The 13,482-nt window shown below is 41.3% G+C and overlaps 1 long non-coding RNA gene across 3 annotated transcripts; it reads left to right on the top strand.

The window, feature by feature from the left end:
- Nucleotides 1–385: 385 nt before the first annotated feature.
- On the top strand, nt 386–12,680 carry LOC109897584 (uncharacterized). 3 transcript variants are annotated; one of them, XR_004211266.1, is made up of 4 exons: nt 386–455; nt 4,011–4,051; nt 12,217–12,443; nt 12,531–12,680. It is a non-coding gene; the product is annotated as an uncharacterized LOC109897584 (long non-coding RNA). The 3 variants fall into 3 exon arrangements; XR_002256228.2 differs by having other exon boundaries at nt 12,514–12,680; XR_004211267.1 differs by lacking the exon at nt 386–455 and adding an exon at nt 551–933 and having other exon boundaries at nt 12,514–12,680.
- The last annotated feature ends 802 nt before the right edge of the window (nt 12,681–13,482 follow it).

Here is a 13,482-nt window from a genome sequence, read left to right as displayed (position 1 = left end):
GGATATAGCAGGAGAGCGCCCATCCGTCCCCATTCTGAGATCAAATGTCACAAGCACATCCATATACAGTAAGTAGGCTTACTAGGTCTTAGGAAGGAAAAGGTGAGACTGATCCAGGGAGCATAATGTGCACGGTGGACTGAATGATACTGTTTATCTTGATTTTTTAGGTTAATCATGGTCTTCAGTCTGGTCAACCAGGGCTGGTGTCAAATTGAAGGCAGTCAATTCAGGAAGTAAACTTGACCAGTTGAATAGGTAGACTCATAGAGAATATAGAGGTTAGGGTTTCTGGTTGACAGCCCGTGTAAAAAAAGAAGCTATTTGGCGCCTTGATCAAAAAGCCTATCGGGTCATAAAGCTTATAAGCCAATCAAATGACGACGTTCCTTCGGTCTCGAGGGTTATCCCAGCAGACCTGTGAAGAAGAAGAATTCGGGCCAGACATGATTTAAGTAAGAATATATTTCATATTAAATGCTAACGACAGACAGGCAATAATGACTAGCTAGAATGGGCTTAAGTTGAAGTTGGTCCACAGTGGCACAGTTTGATGTGCACCTTGAGAAATGAGAAACGGTGTTATGTATGCTAACTACTGTCTACTGTAGGCTAGCTACAGAGTTGTGCCCTCACGTTTCCCTCCATTTCCCACATGACAGTTTGTCTGTGACTTAGACGTAATTTCAAAGATGAGCTAACTATGTCATGCATTTTATGGTTGTAGAGTAGCTTACTGATATGAGTAGGCTATGGTTCTGACAATCTGACAGAATCGTTCTGTCTTTTTGGGACAGAGTAGGCGTACACCTGACGCATGTAAAGTACAGCTGCGTTATAATTCTGTTTTGCCCCATAGCAGTTCCACGGTGAAAGCGGAAGTGTGGTACGTGACCAGTGGTCATATTTGCGCAGTGCTGTAAGGATTGCTAGGTAGGCTATCAGTTACACACACACATTTTTCCACATCTCAGTTTATGCTTTTAGTCTGAGGGCTGTTGTTACCTTACCTGAGTTCAAACAGACCATCCATCGAACCAGAGGAATAAGGACCAGACATCTCAGGTGGTTATGTTGCTATGGTTGCCAGCCAGGTTGTGTGTTTCCCAGCCTACCCATAGTGTCTCAGCTCCCATCCATCTGCATGGTGGCCAGTTACCTACCCAAGACTTTTATAGTAACCCTTTTGGTTAACCTCAGTGCTTTGATGAGCCTACCTTCATAATCTGAGCTATTTAATGTCTGCCCTACTTACCTCAGGTGTCCCTGTGGTTAGCCATGTGGGTACTCCTCACTGTTTACATTCAATGGGGTGTTGGTTAGTAGAATACATCATCTCTACTATTCTACTCCTGGAGGTGAATGTGTTCACTATTGCTCTGCTGATATGTTGCCCAGAAGTGGACTCTGTGTCTGGAGCCAGTTGACATTGACACAGCAGTTAAAACTGGTAGCAGAGATGTGGTTGTTCAGTGTTTATTTTGGTAGTTTGTGGTAATGATTCATTCCCAGAACACCCGCAATGCTTTTAATTCAAAGCACATGCAATTTCCTACTTTCTCAAATGGGGTCCAACTAATATTTTATATTGGTCTTGAATGTAAATATTTTGGAACGAATGCTGAATTTTTGAATGAATGCCGAACTTTGATTCAAACTTTTGACTGGTACTGTTAAAATGCAGTACCAGTCAAAAGTTTGGACACACCTACTCATACCAGGGTTTTTCTTTATTTTTACTATTTTTTACATTGTAGAATAATAGTGAAGACATCAAAACTATGAAATAACACATGGAATCATGTAGTAACCAAAAAAGTGTCTCTCCACTAGTGGCACTCCTCAGGAAGAAGCGGTACCTCAAGGCTTCATTTTCTTCCTAATCCAATTGTGATTGTACGCATGTGGTCACACACGCATGTACACACACACACACACACACACACACACACACACACACACACACACACACACACACACACACACACACACACACACACACACACACACACACACACACACTACTTATGTCATAAATGTGGCAGTGCTGGCAGCCCATTTGGATCCCAAGGGGCAGCCTGAGCCTCGTCTGAGGGGATGCTGGGAGGAATGTATTAAGGGGTTGGCAGGGAGGGATGTGGCACAGGGGGGTGGGGCCTGGAGGCAGCGTCGGGCGTGTTACGAGCAGCTGCCTGTCTGTAAAGACAGTGGGCGATGCTGCAGCAGCCAGGAGCACAGCTCTCCGGTTACAGTACCTGTCCATAAAACCAGGCCCCTCGTCCCCCTCTTTCCCCTCCAGAGGCCCCCCAAGGTCCCTCGGCACAACCTACAAATCGCACAGGCGACGAAAGCTGCGGCTATGGGGCCACAATCCCACAAACAAGGGGTTATTTTTTATGTCTGCTGCCCGACATTGAGGGTCAGAGATCCAAATAGGATTGGGTGCTGCCGGGTGGTACGGGTGAGTGAGTAGGGGTGTCTGGTGGTGGTGCCAAATAGAGAGACCCCAGAGTGAGCTGGGATCCTAAAAGCAACGACCAGAAATCAATGACCATCCCATGTATTGGTTTATGCTATTATTGCATACCAAATACTGTTATAAACGTTTAGTATTTCTATATACATTGATGATACTGATAATAATGACAAATTGTGTTGGTAAGTTAAAATAATGTCATGTATAAGCAGGCAATGTGTTTTTTTACCCTGGTTGTCAACATTGTACCCACCATAGCACACCACCCAGTTGATCTCCTTGTTAAAATATCTTGCATACTGTATGACATTCAGGAGCCGATGAAGGCCCGAGAGAGCAGAGTTAAGTCCGGATTCCTTGTGTAGTCCCCGTGAAGGACAGTTAATGGCGGATTTCTTTACTGCACAGTTTGGCACACCCCTTTTTATTTTATTTTACTGGGAGAGGAGAAGGCTTAACAGTTCAGAAACTAGTAATAAGCGCCATGTGAACTATACAGGTCCTTAAAATGAGCTCTCAGATGCTGTTTACAAGACCGGTACCTTTTAAGAGTCTGTCTTTTCCAACGGCGGAAAGTCAAATTGCCCTCCTCTTAATTATTGTCAGGGTGCATGATTTTTATGAGGACCAGTCACAATGCGATACACCTGACAATTTAATTTAGACTCTTATTAAAAGAGAGTGGTTGGTTCTGTCCATTTTATTTATTTATTTTCATTGTCATTTATGTATTTGTTTGTTTATTTATGTTTTTGTTTATGTATATACAAATACGAGGTTGACATTTGGGGATGCTGATAACATGATTGTGGCTTTGCGGTTTAGCAGCCTCTAGCACTTCTTACTATGAGGTGTGAGCTTTGGCAGTGTGGGCGAGCATCGTGCTCCGTAGACCAGTAGCCAGTAGGTGGTGGTAGTAACACTAGTATGAATCAGACTCCTGTATTGGCCAATGATGTGTATGTCTAGGATCTTGGCTCTGTAACCAGGGGAAGGGAGAGGGGGAGAATTGGATGGAGGGGCCTTTGGTGCACTGTGTTTCCTGTTAGTAGGCACTGGGGAACTCAAGCCTTTACAGAAATGACATGCTGCTGACACAGAGCTTCCCGGGAGCAGCTCAGTATAGCTGGATCTTCTTGTAAAAGCTTGGGTAGCAATGTGTTTGACTTGAAGCACAATATACAATCAATTTAGAAAGCCGTCCCAATGAAACCATATGTTGATGGAACCATACATTGTTATTACAAGGATTTATAGTCAGTGCAGTACATCCCACTCAAATCTGGATGTTGGGAGAAAATATTTCAATATCGTGAATGGAAATGCAGTTAAACTTGGTGCTAGCCGGGCGCTGTTTAGTAATGGATGGTCAGTATTTAGTCAGGGATGGTCAGTGTCTAGTCAGGGATGGTCAGTGTCTAGTCAGGGATGGTCAGTGTCTAGTCAGGGATGGTCTGTGTTTAGTCAGGGATGGTCAGTGTTTAGTCAGAATGCACCTATCTGTCCCTCTGTCTGTCTGTTTCTTCTCTTTCAGGTGACTGTGGATCAACCTGACCAACTGCAAGTTCGAGAGCGGTGAGTACCTCCCTCCCGTCCTCCTAACGATCAAACCTGATGATTAGCAAAGAGATGTACACACTGAATGACTGAATACAGTAATGACTAATGATAATGGATCGTGCTTAATCCCTATAGAGCTGATCAATCAATGCCATTGTCTCCATGATGTAGTGCCATTGATCAAGCGTCATTAAAATATCATCAATTGAGCTTATTAACCTAGACCTATTGTGCTCTCAACACTCGTGGCCTTGAGCATCAGGTTTTTAGTATGAAGCAAAAGTGATTGACAAGCTGTTTTTTTTTTCATATTCTGTATTGCGATATTTATCAAATGCTGATCTAGTGTAATATTGTTATCCTGATCGGCAGTGGAATTAAGTGTCAAATTTGTTTAGTACTGTCACAGTCAAATGTTGGTACACCAGTGTGATGACAGATATATCCCTCTGACTATTTGACCCATCGTACAGTTTCAATGATACGCACAGTTAGATATTGGAAAGACCCAATGGTTCTGTCTTGTCACGTTGAAAGTAAAGGAATTATCCCGACACATCAAGTATTTACAGACTCTTCCAAGACGGTCTCGGCATAGGCCAATATGAATAGTTGGCTAACTTACACTACCGTTCAAAAGTTTGGGGTCACTTAGAAATGTCCTTGTTTTTGAAAGAAAAGCACATTTTTTGTCCATTAAAATATCATATTGATCAGAAATACAGTGTAGACATTGTTAATGTTGTAAATTACTATTGTAGCTGGAAACAGCTGAAGGCCAGCATCCCGGAGTCGCCTCTTCACTGTTGACATTGAGACGGGTGTTTTGAAGGTACTATTTAATGAAGCTGCCAGTTGAGGACTTGTGAAGCAGCTGTTTCTCAGACTAGACACTCAAATGTACTTATCCTCTAGCTCAGTTGTGCACCCCGGGCTTCCCACTCCTCTTTCTATTCTGGTTTGAGACAGTTTGCACTGTTCTGTGAAGGGAGTAGTACACAGCATTGTACGAGATCTTCAGTTTCTTGGCAATTTCTCGCATGGGATAGCCTTCATTTCTCAGAACAAGAATAGCCTGACAAGTTTCAGAAGAAAGTTAATTGTTTCTAGCCATTTTGAGTCTGTAATTGAACCAACAAATGCTGATGCTCCAGATACTCAACTTGTCTAAAGAAGGACAGTTTTATTTATTCTTTAATTAGCACAACAGTTTTCAGCTGTGCTAACATAATTGCAAAAGGGTTTTCTAATGATCAATTAGCCTTTTAAAATGATAAACTTGGATTAGCTAACACAACGTGCCATTGGAACACAGTATTTCTGATCAATTTGATGTTATTTTAATGGACAAAAAGTGTGCTTTTCTTTCAAAAACAAGAAGAATTCTAAGTGACCCCAAACTTTTGAACGGTAGTGTAAATGTCCAAAGCAATATCTTTGAGTTGAAGAGAAGCTCAGCCTCCAAAATTAGGTCATGGTGTGTTTAGTAAGGGCTGTATGACTTTCTGTGGAAGGGAGAGAGAGAGAGAAGGGAAAGGACTATCTGGGCTGGGGAAGAGACGCTAAGAGACCGGCTTTAGGATCATGGGCAAACCGCACGTATATACAAGCCCATAAAATTGTGGCATGCTTTGTTGGCAGAGCCAGACGGCGTTCAGACTGCTCTACATTCGGGGCATGTGATGAGAAGGCAGCTGTGCTGTGCCTCCTTTCCCTTCGCATAGGGATTTCCCACACTCTGTGTCTCTGGGTTCAAACAACATACTATAAGTGTGTAAAATGCACAACATGCACTCACATACAAACACACCCACACAGAGAGGGAGAACATGAGCAACCATGTACACAACCACAGAACTAAGCAGTAGGCATTGCGACCATATCCGATCTGCAACCACAGAACTAAATACAATTGTGTAGTCAAGTACACAGCCACAGATCTACACAATCACAAAACCCACACAACTACACAAGTCCTATCCATTACCACAACCTTTTGATTATGTTATTCACAAACCCAGTACTACACTACCGCACACAATTCAACACAACACCAAAGTAACCCTTGTGATACTCAACCAATGAACCAAACCACACATTTCCTTCACTTCCTACCAATGGCAAATAAAGATCCTTAGATCCGTTCTCTAGTTGAGTGTCAGATGTAGATTATTATTTCCAGAAATTATTAAATGCATGTTCAGTATCTTCATGCGAAAATATTCTGAACGCCAAGAAAATATGATGTTGCTAATTTGGTATTGTCTACAGTCTGTCAATGGTATCAAGACCAGTAAGTTGATACAGTACCATAATATGAACACATACTGATAATATGATGTAAAGTACCTTCAGAAAGTATTCACACCCCTTGACTTTTTCCACATTTTGTTGTGTTACATTTAAAAAAATATATATTCATGGAAAATAAAACACTAATATACACTACATGATATAAAGTATGTCGAACATCGCATTCCAAAATCATGGGCATTAATATGGATTTTGTCCCCCCTTTGCTGCTATGACAGCCTCTACTCTTCTGGGAAGGCTTTCCACTAGATGTTGGAACATTGCTACAGGGACTTGCTTCTGTTCAGCCGCAAGAGCATTAGTGAGGTCAGACACTGATGTTGGTCGATTAGGCCTGGCTCGCAGTCGGCTTTCCAGTTCATCCCAAAGGTATTCGATGGGGTTGAGGTCAGGGCTCTGTGCAGGCCAGTCAAGTTCTTCCACACCGATCTCGACAAACCATTTCTGTATGGACCTCGCTTTGTGCACGGGGCCATTGTCATGCTGAAACAGGAAATGGCCTTCCCCATTGGAAGCACAGAATCGTCTAGAATGTCATTGTATGGTGTCGCATTAAGATATTCCTACACTGGAACTGAGGGGCCAAGCCCGAACAATAAAAAACAGCCCCAGACTATTCTTCCTCCCCCACCAAACTTTACAGTTGGCAATATGCATTCGGGCAGGTAGCGTTCTCCTGGCATCCGCCAAACCCAGATTTGTCCGTCAGACTGCCAAATGGTGAAGCGTGATTCAGCACTCCAGAGAACGTGTTTCCACTGCTCCAGTGTCCAATGGCGGTGAGCTTTACACCACTCCAGCCGACGCATGGCATTGAGCATGGTGATCTTCGGACATTGTAACAGTAATCGACAGCACCATGGTGAACAAAAGGACACATTTACAAATACAATCAGTGGGAATAGGTGTCAGGTGTGCGTAATGAAAGTTCCAGAAGGATCCGTGACAAGTTATGTCCTCAAACACTACAGTCCGCAAAAACACTAGAGTTTAACTATAGTAATAGTACAGTATTTAATTAGCATATACCCTGCCCACTCCCCTCCACCATATCCCAATTTGTGCCACCCACAAGTGAGAAACCTACATGCCAAGTATAGACCATTTATTGTGGTCCCTACTGGTTATAGAAAAGAGCAGAAGCTCTGAACTATCTGTTCAGACCCCAATCCTATCTACCTACAGGTTATAGAAATGCAACCATGTTCTATGTTAAATATAATAAAACAAAAACACTAGTGTATACTACAGTCTGCATAAACACTATGGTTTTCCCACTATAGTGATAATACAGTATTTAAACTATAGTATTTTTGAATGTGGGCCTGACAGAAGATCAACCACTTCCCTGGCATGATGGAGCTGTGCAGGAAGAACATACTGGCTCGCAACATTTACTGCATGCTGAAGAGGTTCCCCAAGGAGTACAACATCTTCCCCCGCACCTGGTGATGCTTCCATTAGTCAATTGGCACTAACCTGGTTAAACCAAACTGAATGCTGCGCTCACTATCAGGGCATAACATTTACTTTTTTGTCCCCCCCTAGCCACTGTAGGTTAAAAAATCTAGCCACTCAGATTTTCTTTGCAGACAAAATATTTTCTTGCAGCTAAAATTACACCAACAAAACACAAAAAAATGGAATAGCATGCTCTGTAATGTTTCTAAAACACTCTAATGTATTACTCGTAAGAAGTAACTAATGTGGTATATTGAATAATATATTTTTTTCTGTTAACCAAAATATCACAGATGGGGAGAAAAAAAGTTAACCGGCCACTTTAAGACCGGGAAGTCACTGTGGTAGCGAGACTCAAGTCATGTTTGTGCCTGTGAGATTAAGGCTGCATTTCAAACTCATAAAAGACACACCCTCCTCCATTTACCCTCACTTTATGCCCTTGGGGGAATCCCCGCGGCCATCTTTGTCGTCGGTCCAAACGATTAGCCATACAAGGGAATTTCGCTACGTAAGCCCCTCAGCCCTCATTTTTGATCCAGTTTGCGAGTGTACAATTATGTTCACTTCGGAGCCTAAAACGCCCCATAATTCAATTTGCAATGATTGTACATCCGCTACGATAAGTCCGCCACAACTTAATACCTCAATGTCAATATGGAGAAGATAACATACAAGTGTGAGTAAAAACAAATGTAAATAAGTTAGAAATTGTGTTATTAATGCACATGACAGATCAAACAAGTTTTGTAAAAGTAATGATGTTTTTGTTTGGTTAGCTTTTGGAAATGGTATAAATAAAACATTTTCCTTCCGAAGTTCCAGCTAGGCAGTTAATTAATTTGCTAGCTATCATACAGTAGGCATGTATTAATAATTATATAGTTAATATAAGTAGACAAGCAATCCATAATTAACTGTAGCAATTGACTGTAAAATGAATTCCTTCCTCCCTTGCCCTGCAAGTGTAAACTCGTCAGATGTCATGATACGTCATCAGAAGTGTCCACTTAATTTGAGGGCTGAGGGGAGAGGGGGTTTCTTTTAAGTGTTTGGAATGCAGCCTAAATCTGATTAGTGGAGATTAGTGAAAGTGGTCTTCTCTTCCCTAGCAGTTGAAACTGAAACATAGAAAAACAACCTAGCTTGTGAACAAAACAATGTAAATTAGCCAGGAAACACAAGGACAAAGTCTCGCTGTGGCAGCGAGAGGTGGAGTAGGCTATATAGAATTTCTTTGACTTTGTGCGATTAATTTACCAGCTATGAAACAAAACGGCGCCAATGCTTTCAAAACAGCTGCTGCAGTATTTATTTGACTATAAATGTGATCATACTTGACTATTTTTATTCATAAATCAAATGCTTGCTTTGTGGAGCCCTGACCAACCCCCAGCGTGGCTGGTGAAATAAACATCTTACTCGACAATGCCAAAATACCTGTATTTGGCAGGCGGCGGGTGTTAATTGTATGACCTGCTCACCATTCAATCTGGTTTAACCAGGCTAGATTGATACACCTTTTACATTAGATAATACACCCTTATCCTTTGATTGCATGATGTCTGTGAATGGAAATCCCAAACTCTTTCTTAGAGGACCGAGGGGAGACGGACACTATTGGCCCTGTACCCTGCGGTGTACTTTGGAATTTGATAATGCTGTCTATTTGTTATCTAAATCAAGGTTTCCCAACCTAGGGGACCTTATTTGATTAAAACAAATATATTGTTTATACTGATCTAAAGTAACGCAAAAATCTGCATTGATTTAGCCTAGAAACAAGCTGTAAAATGCCAGAGGAAGACACTGCTCAGATGCCCATGGGAATATCTTTGGTGTATTTCTATGACCTACAGAAGCTGACCTTCTAAAGTCAAAGAAATTTGGGAAGTGATCTTATACAATGTGTGACTGTGTCACTATCAATTGATCGAATCACTTTCTGTAAAAGATAATTAGTATAATTAAATTGAGGGCTCATATAAATTATCCTAATAAAACATATTTGGTAGCAGAAAAACATTTAGGGAAATCGGGTCGAGACTTTATTTTCCTTATTATTATTATTATTTGTGTGATTATTATTATTATTATTACAATTATTATGTTTTAGCATTAACTAGCCTACCAAAATATGTAATGAGTCTTGTTAAACTACATAGAATTGCAGGAAATAAGCTTCAAAACAAACATTTTCCTTGGTCCTTCAAATTAAACAAATACAAGCTGGTGTTTTATTTAATATACACTATCTAAATATACCACGTTTTTATATGACATTTTTAAATGTGAAAAAGGGGGCCCTGGGGGAAATGGTTGGGACCCCTGATTTTAAATCATTTATGAAAGTACAATAGGAGCAGGATGAACTTTATTTTATTTTATTGTACTGCATTTACAAGAAGATGTGAAGAAGAATATGCAGCTGTGTTGGAAAAGGATCTAAACATCTGTGCTTCTTTTTTTGGCAACTGAAGCCTTTTATAAAACTGCCTCTTGTATTTAAATGTCTTTGTTGTGTCCCTCCCACTCCCGCTCCACATTTACAGCGACTTCCAGGCCTACACCAGGGCCAAGAAGCACAAGATGTACAGTACCAGTCAAAAGTTTGATCACCTACTCATTCAAGGGTTTTTCTTTATTTGTACTATTTTCTATATTGTAGAATAATAGTGAAGACAACAAAACTATGATTTAACACTTATTTCAATGTCATTGGTCTTTCATGTTCATACTGTGTAGTTTTGTTAGGGATCGTATTTAAAGTTTAAAGTTTTTTATGCCACGTGCACAAGTACAGTGAATTGCCTTTCTGGCAAGCGCTAAACCCAACAATGCAGTATTCAATATTAATGTAGTGCGACAAATAACATAAGGTAAAACAAAAACACACAAGAAATTAAAATAAGAGTACAAGAAGTAATTTATCTATATACAGGGTCAGTTCCAATACCAGATTTACAATGTGCTAGAGGGAGAGGGAGATATGTGTAAGGGGTAAGGTGACTAGACCTCAGGATATGTATATGTATATGATAAACAGTGTAGCAGCATATGATGATTGTACTGTATGTGAGTGTGTGTAAATGTGTCAGTCTAAATGTGTGTGCATGTTACGTGTGTGTGTGTTGGAGTGTGTGAATGTGCATAGAGACGGTGCAGAAATAAAATTAATGTATAGTACAATGTAATGTTTAGTACAATGTAGGATAGAAATGCTAACATTTGTTTTCTGTCGGTATTGATATGTTGTACATCATCAGTATGTTGTAAACGCGTTCAAGGGGATTGAGACCGACAGGAACACAATCAAACACAGACACGCAGGCAGACGGACTTAGATAAGATAGACATCTGTCCTTGAACTCAGACCTACAGTGGGTGTGTTCAATCTTGCTCCTCTCAAACCGTATTTGTTTACCAGTGATATGGCCCCATTGATGACTCAAGCTACCGTTTTACTAGCTCTTGTCATAAAAGACTTAGCAACAATGCCAAACATTGAAACACTGTGAATGTACTCCTGTTCTCTAGTTCCTCTTCGGCAGTCTCTATCTCACTCACTGTCCTCTTTCATGCATCTGACCAACTACACCATTAACAAACACAGTGAGAACTTTGTCTGGGACGAGAACGCTGTTAGCAAAAGGTGATCTATTGACACGAGTCTTCCTGGGCTTTCACTTTGATGCTGTATTTGACTATCCAGCTATGGTATTTCACCAAGGTGTTCCTGTAGCGTGGGTATTTACTCGTGCTTGGTTCCAGGAGTGAAAGGCAAGCACAATGTCTATTCTTTTAGGTATAAATTCTACATGTTTCCCTCTCATTAGGATAATGGCTCAATCCACTTGAGAAAACCCTGTCGGTCACAAAACAGACCATGCAAATGCGACCGGTGTCGGAATGAAGCATCTAGAACAATTAATGTCAGTCTAAAAGCAATGACTCAGAGCTGTCAGTCATGTCCCACTCTAAGACTTATGGCCATCTCTGGCCCAGGTCCCCCGTACCATACTCGTATCAGTATGCAAGAGCCACAGCCAGGCTTGTCAGCAGGCCAAGCATCCAATCTTATTTGCAGCATGTGTCACGACTCAGGAGGCTGATATACTGCCGCTCATATTTCATCACTGCCTTGATATGTCAGGCGTATTTTTGCCCCCAAACAAAACTAACTGCAAGAACCTTAACAGTGTGGATAAAGTGAAAATGAAGTTGTCTGCAGTTGTACACACAGACAACATTGTGACAGTTGAAAGTGTTTTCGCAAGAAGAGGCAGCAGCATTGGAACAGGTCTATGACATGACGCACAACCGATACTGTATGTGGCGACATTCCTGTCTGTTTGAATGGTCTTTGTCCCGCTTGCTGTCTTTCTCTCTCTCCCCCCTCCCCACAGGAAGTTGACCCATCTGCTGGAGACGATGCACTGATACGTGGAAGGTGTGGGCTGACATCGAGGATGTGGTAATCAAGGCTCTGGTCTCAGCCCACTCAGTGCTCCAGCACAGCTACCACACATGCTTCTCGTACCACGCCGCCTCCAACACCGCCACCGGGGCCTACTTCGGGATCCTGGGCTTCGACGTGCTCATCGACTACCGCCTCAAGCCCTGGCTGTTCGAGGTGAGACCACACACACTCACTTGCTCATGTATTTGTACAGTGTGATATACTTGTGTATTTGTGTGTGGAGATCAACCATTCCACTAGCTTCACTACAGACTCCAGGCTGGACAGAGAGGTGAAGGACAGGCTGCTGTATGACATGATGGTGCTGATTAAGCTGATTAAGCAAAGCCACTGAGGAAGAGAGGAGCAGGATCAGAGACTGGCTGCAGCACATCCGCTCCAAGGAGACACGGTGTGGTGAGGACCCTGCAAAACTTCAGTCACAATAGAGTCACAGCACAGTCATTGTAGTCACTTCACTGAGTCATGATAGAGTCACAGCACATACAGTGGGGCAAAAAAGTATTTAGTCAGCCACCAATTGTGCAAGTTCTCCCACTTAAAAAGATGAGAGAGGCCTGTAATTTTCATCATAGGTACACTTCAACTATGACAAACAAAATGAGGGGGGAAAAAATCCAGAAAGTATTGAGATAAACATTTGTTATTGACCAAATACTTATTTTCCACCATATTTGCAAATAAATTCATTAAAAATCCTACAATGTGATTTTCTGGATTTTCTGGATTTTTCTCATTTTGTCTTTATGATATTTTTCATTCATATCACAAACCATTGTTTAAAAAATCATGATGAAAGTGGCCATTTCAGGCCTGTTTTAGACCTGCCTCTTGTAAAATCCTGTTATCAGTGAACCGTGCATGATACAAACAACATCTTTGTGTCGTTATACTCCTTATAGTGTGCTGTAAAATATGGACTATGTCTAGATTAAAATAAAAAAAGAACATACTTTTTTTTCAACATTGAAACAATCAATATGAATACCTCAAAAGTACCCTTTTTTGATTTTGCTCATTTTTATAGACATTGTTTAAAACAATGTACTCTACAAGTACATCACATTTCAAGAGCGGGTGTTCTGCTACTTTTGATGTTATGATACATCTTATGAGCACTATGAACACAGTGAATGGGAAAATGGATTCAAAGGGAACGCCCTCTGCTGGTGATTTGCTGAATGTGATTAGT

Source organism: Oncorhynchus kisutch, linkage group LG10 (genome assembly GCF_002021735.2).
Source record: "Oncorhynchus kisutch isolate 150728-3 linkage group LG10, Okis_V2, whole genome shotgun sequence".
In the NCBI taxonomy this organism is placed as follows: domain Eukaryota; kingdom Metazoa; phylum Chordata; class Actinopteri; order Salmoniformes; family Salmonidae; genus Oncorhynchus; species Oncorhynchus kisutch.
The sequence above is the reverse complement of the archived record's forward strand: the minus strand, read 5'-3'. Positions and strand labels throughout refer to the sequence as shown.